The sequence below is a fragment of the Sceloporus undulatus genome, unplaced genomic scaffold, assembly GCF_019175285.1.
Source record: "Sceloporus undulatus isolate JIND9_A2432 ecotype Alabama unplaced genomic scaffold, SceUnd_v1.1 scaffold_14, whole genome shotgun sequence".
Taxonomy (NCBI): domain Eukaryota; kingdom Metazoa; phylum Chordata; class Lepidosauria; order Squamata; family Phrynosomatidae; genus Sceloporus; species Sceloporus undulatus.
Genome location: NW_024802936.1, coordinates 2,671,594 through 2,685,175, shown reverse-complemented (window position 1 = coordinate 2,685,175; position 13,582 = coordinate 2,671,594). Strand labels below are relative to the sequence as shown.

Genomic DNA, 13,582 nt, shown 5'->3' with positions numbered 1-13,582 from the left:
GTTGAGTATATGGAATATAAATACTATGGGACAGAACTGTAAAAGAACAAACCCTGCTTCAAATATTTATGTGGTAGTGTTGCCAGAGGAAGATAATAGCTTTAGCACTCATACCAGCTCACTTCCCAAGTGTATGTCTCTATGTCCTTCACTATCAATGGATGGTTGTCATTCATTTGTGTGGGAAACAGGTGCTGCATTTAGGGGCAGTGTTGTATACCATGGAATACCTCTACCACCAACTAGTGAAAAACCTCATGTGTTTCTCACATCATCTACTCTGATCCAAGACTCAAGTGTGGGGGGTAGTTAAGTAATATGGCTTCTGAATTTGAACAGATATGCCAGGGGGCCTTTCACACTGCACAATTATAGCAATGTGATTCCACTTCGACTGTTATAGCTCCAGCCTATAGATTCCTGGAATTCATAGTTTCATGACGTATTTAGATTGTTAAGCCAGAGAGCTTTAGAACTTCATGAAATGTCAAATTCCAGGATTCTACGGGATACAGCTTATAAAATCAAATGGAATCATACTGGTATAACTGGGTGGTATGAAAGGGATCTTGGAGACTATATTTATATCTGGGTAAGAGGTATATAAAACAGGAACTGTTAATACAAATTTGGCCATATTTTGAGTTAACATTTCATTTTCAACCTGTGTCAGTGCCTTTAGTGATGGATAGAAGGTGAGTGAATAATGAGAACATTGAATTAGAATGGTTGGGTTGGCATGTCAGAATGGCAAATAAGGTCAAATAAACTATCCATTCCTCTTTTGTCAGTTCTCACATGATTACAGGCTAGTTGTATATAAAACGACCAGTTGCTCTATAATGTCATGTTCCACAATGATACTAAAGAGAAAACACAGTTCTCAAAATGAGTTGTGGGTTTTTAAAACTTCATTCACTTTATCAGCTAATGAGAGCAATCTCCTTCATATTTGATTGCAAACAATTTTGAATGTATAAGAAAATCCTTCCAATACTTCCCGTACCCTACTGGGCTATGTATAATAGTTAATCATAAATATATGATATATGATAAATCATAAATATATGATAAATATATTGGCCTGTGTTTGCTTCCCCATGATTTTTTGCAGAAAGGGCTGGATTCAAATGTGATTGGATATTTGGTCTACGGCAGTGGCATCCCTAGGGTTGGTGTCACCTAGTGCAGTAACTCATGGTGTCACCCCCATTGACCTCCACCCATTTCACACCATACAGAATTCTTAGTAAAAAAAAATTTTGCACTAACATTACTCGTAAATCATTAATTCCCATATGCCACTGAATGTAATGCTAATAGTTGTAACATAAACAACTAGCAAAATTAAAGTTATATCTTCAAATTACTATATCATATGCATAAGCTAAATGTATTTACAAATAAGGTAAATGTAAAGGTATTTCCTACTGACAAGGTTGTCAAGTCGAGTCCAAATGTAGGGGGCGGTGCTCATCTCTGTTACTAAGCTGAAGAGCCAGCATTGTCAGAGACTACTCTGTGATCATGTGGCCAGCATGATTGCACTGAATGCTGTTTACCTATTTATCTACTTGCATTTGCATGCTTTTGAACTGCTACATTGGCAGAAGCTGGGACTAGTGATGGGAACTCACCTCATCATGTGGCACCTGGGCCTCGAACTGCCAACCTGCCAATCTTGCAATCAACAGAGCCAGCGTCATAACCATTTGAGTCACTGCATCCCATTTACATATACATAGTGAAGATTTGGTTAAAATGAATAAATTCCCCCCCCCCCCAAAAATAATTAATATTAAAAATGTTGTCATTTTAATTTTCAAATATTCTTTCTCCTCCCACTGAGCTTCACCCCAACCCCACCATCTCTTAAAGCATTTTAAAGAGAAGCAGGTGGATGTCACAACCCTTTTCTGCCAAAAGGTAGGTGTGTAAGAATGATTGCTCAATTTGCTGAGAGGTAGGGCTTCTTACAAGTTCCCTTCAAGACTGAATCTCAGAGTGTTTATGCACAAGACAAGAAACAGCACAGAGGCAGACTTTTGCAATTTAGGTCTATTTATTGATGGGGAAGGGGCACACACAGAGAGACATACATTCACCCTTTCGCTCAAGATTGATGGAAGAAAAGGGAGGAAAAGTGGATAGAAGACATGAGGCTTCACTAGGGTTATACTCACCTGGACAGTATCCTCCTGTAATCCAAGGGGATGTCAGCAACACAGGAGATAGGGAGAAGGGAAGGGTACTTGGATCAGTACTGTATCAAAAGCCAAACCAACAAGAAGTCTGTCTGGATTGCAGAACCAATAACAAAGGACTTGCAGGACTTTAAATAGGCTTGTGCCCTGTCTTCAGATGAGGTTGTTTTCCTACTTCAAAGTAAAACCAAATTTACACATTGCTTGATCTATAGTCAATCTCTTCGATGGGAGGGTCATTAAGCCCGGAACAGCTGTGCTCTGCATAACATCTCAGGGCTATAAATCTGTCAAGAGGTGTAAAAGATTCTTCCTGCTGGCAGCTCCTAACTAGGGCTCCGTTGTGTAGTGGGGTGTCCACTTCACTCTTATGAAGGACTATGGTCATTCTCCCATCATGCCCTTCCATATAGGGTCATAAGGAGGAATGCCTTCACACTAGGAACGTTAAGGCTCTCTTAGAGGCATCTGTGTTCAAGCAATGGTGGGGGCATCCAATTACCTCTGCCAATGCACTTTAAATGTGGGGATTTTGGGGGGGGGTTGTAAAAATCCAACCTCATTTACAGGTGTTTGAAGAGAAATGTTCTTCCGGCGGCAGATAAAGACATTTTTGTGCCACCAGGCTTTCGCATGACAGGGATGCTGTTTTGTTTTTGTTTTAAAGAGTTTTTAAACTTTAAATTTTAATAATGTAACATATTTAATTGTTTGAATAGTTTAATTGTTTTTTAAAGTTGTATTTTGTGTGTTTTTTAATGTTTTAATCTGGACTGTTTTAGATTTGTAAGCCGCCTTGAGTCCCTATACTGGGAGGAAGGCAGGATATAAATAAACATAATAATAATAATAATAATGTGATATGTCATGTGTGTCCCCCCCCCCCCCACAAGTGATGCCACTGGTCTGCAGGATCATGAAACAGCCCTTGGTGAAGAGTTAATAAATCCATTACTTGTAATGTGTAGCTGTGATTCTTTTCTAGGGCATCATTATTTTGACTATCCCCTATAGAACATCTTTGAGAATGATCAGTATCTAGGTCTAATTTTACTTTGATCTTATGAAGCAGAAAAGATTTAGGGAAAAGTTATATCTGCCGCACCGGCGGCAGAAAGCATATGTGCACATTTAAAGCACTCAAGCCCCTTTAAACTTTTTCCCCCGCCCTGGCCAAGAACAAAGGTGGTCTCCTGCCAGCTGGTGATCAGCTGGTGTTGGCATCCTTGTCCGCTTGCACGTTGCCAATGTCACCAGCATCATGGATGCCTCCTCTCCTTTGGTCCCCGCGCTCTTGCTGAATCTGCAATGCACAGCCACAGCTGTCGCCGCTGCCACCGCTGTCCCCCTGCCATCCCCCATCACCTCCCTTGTACATATGTAAATATTTAAAGTTTTAGCGTTTTTTTATTGTTAGGTGAAAATGGCGCAGGAATGTGTGTAGGGGTGCACTTTAAATTCCAAACTTTCCACGTTCTAGCAGCGCATGCGTACATGCAGCTCTAGGGTTAGGGTTAGGGTTATGAGTCCTAAAATGCGCTGCAGCTGTGCTGCAGCTTCCACACCTGCATGGCAGCTGACGCTGCAATTAAAGCCTGACTGCAAACTGCGCATGTTCCAGGACCCCGACTCATTATGTGACGCAGCAGACACGGAGCTTTTAAATGGGCAACTTAAATTAGCGGCGTAGCAATTCTGGCGTACCGGTGCAGCAGCTTACAGACGGAGATGCGCAGCTGCGCACTATATAGAAAAGAAGCGGGGAAAAGCAGCACCTTTTTAATGCCGCTTCTTCCCGCTTGGGGCGTGCGGGCGGCGTGTTCATGGCGGCATTCAGGTAAGGGCCGTCTGAAGGCTATACCTTCATGACGTCATGAACACACCCCTTTTTTGCCCGTCTGTATCCCGCCTCAATGTCACAAAACTGCAGTTCCCAGGATTCCCTACCATTGAGCCAGGGCAGTTAAAGCAGTCTCAAACTAGATTATTTCTGCATGTGCTCATTATAGCTGGTATGTACATATAGACAGGAATCAAATGGGAATTCAACAATTCTTAACTGAGGATGATCTCTATGAGAAACTTACACAGAAAGAAAAGCTATACTCCACCTTTTCAGGAACATTTGTCTTCCCTCCACAACATAAACCATGCACTTTTCCAGTACTGTGCAAGAGTTTTAGAAACGGCACAGCTCCTCAGTAAAAACCCATACTTACAATCTTTTCATTGTGCACAGCTTTCTGAGGGGGGAGAAATCTACTCATTTACATTGTTTATTGCTATATATTTGGGAAAGTGCATGAAATGTAGATAGGAATGTTATATCCTTATACAAACAATGTGATGAAGGGTTTGGCAACATGATGATATTATGTGGTGGGAAACCAAAGAGAGACCCAAAGGGAGAGGTGGGAAAGGCTGCACATTTGTTTCTCATTTGGGGGTGAGAAACAAGGAAGGGAAAGGAATCATATTGTAACAGAACTTCCTGGTGGCCAGGGCTGAGGTCTCTGCCATAGACTTGGTGAATTGAGAAGGGATGTTGAACAACCTAAACATTATGCAAAGAATGGGAAGGGTGATCTGCCCTTGGTCTAGGGTGGAAGGGAAGCCTCAAATCACATTTCAGGCTGAGGAGCAAGAAAGGTACCATTTACTAAACCCCAAGCAGCAGCTTTGAGTAATATCACTGAACAGTCATAAATGTCCTCAATATGTGTGTGACTTTCACAGTTGTTCCATCTTTATTAGAAAGAAAAAGAATGAAGCTGATCACTTGTCTTGTCACATGATTCTTCTATCAGCTTCCACTTGGTCTTTAATTCTTATTTTCTGTGCCAAAAGGGTGTGCAGTTTTCATAGGAGGTGGTGTGGTTTCCAGAAAGGTGTGCGGTTTACTGGCAAGATGCACAATTTTCATAGAGAAGTGTCATAATTTTCTGTCATTGCAGGAGAAAAATAAGTGTCTTGAGATTCATGACACTGGGCTAGCTGACACAGATTTCCCTGTCATCTTTTTCCTTTTTCTGCTTATCCTATCCCCAAAACCATTACATTCAAAAAAGGTTAGGGGATTCTGGTAAATGAAATAGAGTGTGGTACAGGGAAGTGGTGACATCTTCATGAACAGTAGCCGTTTTAGGCACATGAGGTAGATCTTGGGTCCAATACAAAATAATTTAGGGGAAATGTGTAATAAATTTCTCATTCTGCTCAATAATGCAAAGCCAATTTATCATGATTTATTATCCCAGGATGTAATTACCCTATAATGCACTTCTATAGCGAACATGTTGTGACTGAGATTTTATCATTGTTGTTCTGTTTACATTATGCTTGTGTAGAAGAAAATGTTTTTTTCTTTTTTCTTTCCTGAAACTCCAGTTCCCATTTATCTATCTGCAGTTTCAACTAGTTAATGAATCATATCCTATTTAATTAACAGTCAATGAATTAAACATAAAATTCCTCATTTTATGGACCGTCTAAATAGTAAACCCAAACGCTATTTACTTTTGTCCACTGTCTTTCATGAGACAAGTAATAACAGTAGAAAAAACCTTCCTCCCCAAATCATGTGTATGTTTCAGACTAAATTATTTGTTCAGTGAATATGCCTCCTTCTCATTCAAAAACAGAATGCAAGAAAACTTCTTATTCATTATTCTAAATTATTCACAATTTCCATTATTTCCATAAGTGAGTTATTTCATTGAAACCATCCCAAGCTTTGAATACTGTTCATCTTGAAGTGACACATGAGTCATATATTATGGAGCATTTCTTTGTTACTTAACAGAAAGTGAATCTAGAATCTAAAACCAAGTTTCCGTGAGAAATATATACCATAATATATGCACACAGTTTCAGGAAACTGGAGTTTTCCTTTAAAAAAGCAAACATATTCCTCTTTACTATCTAAACCCAGACTTAGAAAAACAGACCTATATAGGCCAGGGAGCATGTCTCTTTGTTTATTGTGTTTATATTATATTTGTCCTTTTTAAATGTGCTTTCTACTCTCAGTGTTGTTTCCTTTCTGCATGTAATTTCATTATTCTATTGTTGTTTTTTAAAGGAAAAACTTGTATATTAAAAACCTAAGACAAATACTAGTGGAATCTATTTCTGTTACCCTGATAAGTTCCTGGCTTCTCTTTCTACAGCTAGATGGCCAGCATTACTTCTTCAAGCAAAATTTCTTGAAATGCAATGTAATATTTTCCCCTTAAAGCTGGCTTCAAGTTCCTACTTTTTACACTGGCTGTATGTTTGACTGGCCTCCTGCTCTTTCTTGCAGATGCAGGTTCTTTCTAAGGAGATTGTGAAACTCTACACAAGTCATGTTAATACTCAATTCCACCTAAAGTGTAGGCTTAACAACACTATCAGCTACTTGCTGTCCTTGATCCACAGGTGTGTAATTGAAGTGAAAACTCTCCCACAGTGGGAATTAGACACAAGAGCGGAAGTATTTTAAAAAAGACCAGAGTGTTGGGTTTTGTTTGTTTCTTTGTTTTTAAATTTGGCTGCCACTACCTTTTGAAATTTGTTTGAAAACCTCCACCCATCTCAGTTCTGTGTTCTCCTCTTTGGAGACAATCTCTTCCTTTACCTACTGTAGAACAGAGTAATTGTCACATGCTATTGGTCTGTGCCATCAAGATGATTTCAACTTTTGAGAGACCTCCAAGAGATCTTGTTATTAACATCCTTGCTCAGGACTTGGAAACTCAGGGTTAAGACCTCTCTTATTGAGTGAATACATCTGTAATGTGGTCTTCCTATTTTCCTACTGCTTTAAGCTTTTATGAGCATTATTGTTGTTTCCATTGAGTCATGTTTTCTTTTGATATCTCCAAGTATGTTAGGCTCAGTTTAGTAATTTTGGCATCTAGTGAGCATTCAGACATTTTGGCCATCTATAGTATCTGTAAAAACGTTATGTTGTTGTTGTGTGCCTTCAAGTCGTTTCCGACTTATGGCACCCCTATAATGGGGTTTTCTTGGCAAGATTTGTTCAGAGGATGTTTATAATTGCCTTTCCCTGAGTGATTTCATGGCTGAGCAGAGCACTCCTAGATGTCTTTGTACCTTTACTAGTCTCTTAACTCCAGTTTGAAGAATCTTCTCAGTTTCCATAGATTTTCCTCTGTTGACTATAACCCTCCCCCTTTGTGTCTCCTGCACCTTCCTGCAGAATCCCATAACATATAATTATGGCATTGTGATTCATGTTGCAGTTATATAAGGTCAGTAGACACCCTCCCCACAGCTGAATTGGCAATCTACAGAACAGCTTCCTGCCATTTCTTTTGGTAGTAATGAATAGTAGCAAGGATCATGATAGTAGTTTCCTTGCTAAAGAAGAGTGAAAAGCATCTGGACAACATTGCTGTGTCCAGGCCAAATTCAGAAACCAATGGCTTTGAACTATATGATAACATTCCCAGCCTGATTCCCATGGCTATACTGAATATTATAATTTTTCTTATACATTACATAGCAGGAAATCATCAAAAATTATGTAGGCTATTTATTGTAACCTATTTCTGGTTCTTTCTGGTGGACCCTAAAATAGTAAGATATAATTTGTTTGAGGGTTTGTGTTTTTGTTTTGTTTTTTGCTTTATATTATTATTATTATTATTATTAGAATGAGACAAATATTTTCTGGAGGGATTGATTAAGAAGCAGTGAAACATAACTTTCCTCATAGGATATTCAGGTTAAAATCTTTATTCTTCCCATTCACATTGAGCTGTGTGGGCCGTGAAGCATCTTTAGCTCATGTTTTGTAAGTGAATAAATTTAGCTGTTCATCTGTTCTTTGCATAATGACAGAAAATTCATGTTCACAGTAACTTCAAAGTAGTTTGGGTGGCCTTGGAGATGATTCTTTCCTTCTCTAAATAGGATCCTGAATGGATTTGAGAAGTTCCACTTGCATTTTGCATGAAATCTGGGCTGCAAGGAAATTGGAAGATGATTCAGCTGCTCAATCCCTACACGATGAGTTCTAGCTAATAAATGTCATTCCTCTACATTTATACAGAAAGCTGGCACAGTCTTATAATATAAACAAAATGTTTTCAAGAGAGCCAGAAATCATAGGAAGGGTTAATGCAGTAGGGATTGTTAATTAGCTGGGAGTATTATAATTGCATATTATGGATTTGTTATGTTGATCCAAACAAACACATGATATTGATATTAAATATCAGTGAGTAAGTAATACTGTACAGATATCCAACACTCCTAAGTTGATATACATGATAATTTTATACATGCTTTGGGTCAGTTCAGACCAAATGATTCAGTGTAATGAGAATAAGCTGTAATGAGCCTTGAGCTTTCTGCATATCTCTCTGCCCTGCTTTATACATGGAAATGGAAAGCATCCATTTTCAGTTTTGAATAATAAGAAAAATGTCCATTAAATCCATATTATGGATGAACTGCTTACTTAACCAAGAGTACAAGCCTAATTCATTGGTGTGGTATTACATATGAATTGAGCCTACAAATCTTGAAAATGTGTCTGCTTGCTATTTTTAAATATGGGACGGACATTCCCACACTTCATGTTTTTTTCTTCAGTATTTGATCTGTAAGGGAGTGCTGTGTCAACATTAACTTTCTTCTATGTTATATATACTGTACAGTTAAACAGTATATTCAGTCTTTGCTATCTCTAGAATACACTATTCAGAAAAAAATACATCACAGTCAAGCTTTACACCTATTCATTCTCTGTTTTTCTTTTCTACTTTTAGTACTTGGGTTTAACTGATCTCTGCAATAGCTGTCCATTATCTTTGCCAAAAGTTTGTTCTGCTGATAGTATTGTACATGTGAAATTTCTGTAAGTAGTTTCTGAGAAGATATATTTTAGATTCCTATCAGGGTTCCTGTATGCTGAAATAATTCAGTATTGCTCTAAGTTTGCTGGCATGTCTCAAAGGCGTAGTGCTGCTTCAGTACTTGCAGACCTTGAAATGGTACTTGGATGTGATTCAGATTAATTGTGTGTTAGAGGACAGCTCCTGCGGTGCCTGCACTCTCAGTAACACTTTCTGTAAAGGATTAATTTATCATTAGCTAAAGAGATCATACAACACGCTGAGCATTAAGTCAATTGGACTACTCATATTGTAAATTATAAGCATGTTCTACAGTGCTTTGCAAAGGTAGAATATACTGGTTCAGTCTCATGTATGGAACCGGAACTATAAATAGACTACTGTAAATGCTAATTTTATTATTTTGGAAATGGAAGTTGACTCATTACTTGGGGGCGAAACAGATGGACAAAATAAGCAGGTTTCCGGTTGGCTTCAAGGCAAGGCATTTAGATGATGCATGCCTTGAAGCTGGCTGGAAAATGCAGCCACACTACAGGGAGAAAAGCCAGGCTAAAAAGAAGCTGGATTTTTCCACATCTTCCTGGAAAGTGCACACCTTCACATATACTTATAAATGCACCAACTCCAGGGCAGCTCTAAAGCGGTGCTCTTTCCAAACCCTAAGCCTAATTGTGCACATAAATGCCCCATTGCTGGAGTGTATTGAAAAGGGATGGAGCTGCCATACCCAAGTGGTAAGGGTGGCAATGCCGAAAAGAGAAACTATGATTCCTCTCATGGAGGTGAATACAACATACACAAATCAGACAGTCAAAGAGGGGGCATGGATTGAAGTGGGGGTGAACAGGGGCATGATTGTACCTTGCAGGCATCTGCATGGGCACACTTCTGCTCTGATGCCCTGTCCCAGTGAAGCATTGCACATGTGAATGTGGACAGGTTCACAGGATGACCATGCAATAGGATGGAATTCGCCAGCGGTTCGCTCCTATAAAGGTATGCAGGGATGGTGGGGGGATAGTAAAAAAAAAAGAAGAAGAAGTACCTATCAGCATGGCTTCAATCCATGCCATGTGGTGATGACATGCACACTCCAGCCACCTTGGGAGCAGACAGTGTGGTTGATGGGGTTTCAATACAACTTCAGAAAAGGCAGCTTCAAGCTGCTTTTTCCTGCCCATCTATTTTGCCCCTTAGTTCACCCTGAACTGGAACAATTCAGATAATTGGCTTAAGTAAATGCTCAGCAAAGGATGGTGGACCTTCATCATGGGGTATATTGACAGTGGGGAACTTACTTATTTACATATGGGTGTATTACAGGTTTCTTCAGAGGGGGCTGGCCATTGTCATCTTCTGAGGCTGAGAGAGTGTGGCTTCATGCCAAATGCTCAAGGCAAACCTATCCTGGGGCTTTCTGGACAGGTTTTTTCAGAGGGGGCTGGCCATTGCCATCCTCTGGGGCTGAGAGAGTGTGGCTTCATGCCCAAGGCTCAAGGCAAACCTATCCTGGGGCTTTCTGGACAGGTTTCTTCAGAGAGGGTTTGCCATTGCCATCCTCTGAGGCTGTTTTTGTGATTAATCACTATGCTTTACTTATGTTCAATTTGTAACAATGAAAATACGATTCATAACACCAGCAAAATTAAAGTTATGAAGTAGCAACAAAAATAATTTTATGGTTGGGGGTCACCACAACATGAGGAACTGTATTAAAGGGTTGCAGCATTAGAAAGGTTGGGAACCACTGGTCTAGAATCTATCAGGCTTATGCATTTATACATCATTTCACTGTGTGATCACTTGGCATAGTTTACTTATTTGTAGGTAAGCATCTGCAATATTAGGAAAAAAATATTCTGGAAGATCTAAATCTTCCTTTCATGAGATTTAGATTTCACTTGTTAATATTAATGTGTTTATTTTTATATCAGCTTGTATAAATAATCCCACCATTTATCTTATTGATAGAAGAAAAGCTGGTTATGTTACTGAAAGTTTCAAAAATGTATCTGTATAGATTTAAAAAAATATGGTATATTGATGTAGCTATTTTTTGGCCGATTGGTTGGGCTATTTTCAGAGACACTTTGACTTTTATGTGTTAGAGGTATGCACATGAAACCAAAGTATACTCTTGAATTTCAAATAATTATGCAGTATATTTGGAAATTATTAATGAATAATCCTTCCATAATATACATGGAAGACAGGATGGAAAGGAAAACATACACTCACACTTATGCACATAATGTGTGTACAGTTTTTTTCTCTTTTGAAAGTAATAGAAAATTGTGGTTTTCAGGATCATGACATATTTTGTGTATTTTATTTGTAAGTTAATGTTTTCTGAAGCAGGTGTTCACTCTTACAGCTTTAAGCATAAAATTCATAATTTATGTAATGACTCATCTGGTGATCATTCTTAACAGTCATGTTCTCTGTAAAAGGTAAATCCATCTGTTTTTGTTGCTTGCTCTTTGAGCAACCTCTTTAAGTAAGTTAAATTTTACAAATCAATATTTCTGTTTTGAAAGTCAAGTACTTTTGGTTATGTGCTGACTAACTCATTTTCAAACTTATATTCAGTTAAAAAGAAGGAGGGAGGGAAAAAGAAGAAATGTGGCAGCAAGAAGCTAACACAGCTACTTCTTTGAAAATGTATATTCAATAATTATCTTTTTTTTTCCCATATTCACTTTCACGCTCTCAATTTGACTGCATTTATTTACATGGTTACTTTTCCAAATTGCTTTTAGAATTCAGGAAGTCCTCTTAGCTTGTAGAAAATTACTTTTAGTGGACTTGGCAATACAGCTTATAAAAAGTAAATGCAGAATACTAAAAAGAAGGGTCATAACAACCACATCTAAGATGTACATCATTAAATATTGAGAAACATTTCCTTTGAGTTAGTAATATTTTGATGTCATAAAATATGAGGCTTCATGTTCCAAATTAATGATATACCACTGCTAAATATATTTATCTTGACCATGAATTCCGATTATTTAATTAGATTTTATTTTTAAATACATGTGTTTAGGAACACATCTTAGCATTATGAAAATATATAAAATTTAGTGACTGGGAAATATTACTGCACATACTCTAAATTCTATGTCAGCTGTTAAGGTTTATCTGTATTTTTAGTAAGATTTCAGTATACTCAGTTTACTCTGCATTACTCTTTTGTGATTCATAAACCAACTATATTCCACTGTCCTGTGATTCTCCTCATATCTACATTCATATCTATGATAGTTATCCTATTGCAGTGTAACAGATTCTCTCTCAGCTGTGACCCATGACAGAAGTCAGAACCTCATAATATAAACACTTATGTCTAAACACTTATAGTAGCCGCCCAAATATGAAACAGGAGCCCCTAGAATTATTTCAACCAGTCACAGTAGTAACAGTTGGTAGGTCTTATGATATCTCAGGTCCAAAACACACTGCAGAAATAATCCAGTTTGATACTGCTTTAACTGTCCTGTCTCAGTGCTAGGGAAGTCTAGGAACTGTAGTTTTATGAGACATTTAACCTTCTCTGTCAAGAGCTGTGGTGACACAATAAACTACAATTCCCAAGATTCCCTAAGACTGAGCCAGGACACAGGGACGTAGCCAAGGGGCGGGTTTCTTGGGGTCCAGACCCCCCCTTCCATTAGAAAAATGAATGGTGTGTGCTGCTGCGCCGCTGCACCCAAGCCCCATTATAATGGTGGCACTTAGTCTGGCCCCCCCCCCCCCTTCCCAAAATCCTAGCTACATCCCTGCAGGACAGTTAAAGCAGTCTCCTAGACCAGGTTTCTTAGATCTAGTATTTGCCAGATATTGGCCCTATTGGTGCCCAATGCATAGTGAAAGGAAACATCTGCACAGAGTTGCAATTAAAGTGTCATCCCCAAATTCATGTTAGAAGAGTTTTATTAGCCATTAGACCATAACAGTTCACAAAAAGATGAATAATAAAGGCAGAAATTAAATATAACTCACATTCCAGGTATTTCCTAACAAAATAATTTCTCCATCCTTCAGACATCCTTTTCAAAGCACCTTTTTCCTTCTTCATTAAAAGGAGGCAATTTCTTTAGGAAGAAAATTATCCCTTATCTGCTTGTTTCATGTCTATTACAGTTTTCAGCCATACATACAAAGCAAGATACCATTATCCTAAATCACATGAACAATGAACATCTAATTCACAGATATGTTCTGGTTTTAGCATGAGTGATTAAAACATATGAACAGCACTGATGCATTGATTTGTATCTAACATAACTTGACTGCATTCAGGTTCCACTGAAATTAATATGAAAAGTAAGCTGTGCCTAATGTAAGTTCCCTTGATATCAGTGGGAAATGTATGTGATAAACTGTCACCTTTATTGCACCACCTCTGGTACCCGACTTACCTCTTATCACATGGACATTTCTCTCAAAACAGCTTCCCATTGTCTCCAGTGTTGAATTTGGGCCCAATAAATCACTTCAGCAGCCATT

At 38.4% G+C, this 13,582-nt stretch overlaps 1 protein-coding gene across 1 annotated transcript in view; it reads left to right on the top strand.

Moving 5' to 3' along the window:
* The window catches only part of LOC121917297 (disks large-associated protein 1), a 414,174-nt gene that overhangs the window by 246,537 nt on the left and 154,055 nt on the right, over positions 1-13,582 (top strand). The window lies entirely within an intron of this gene.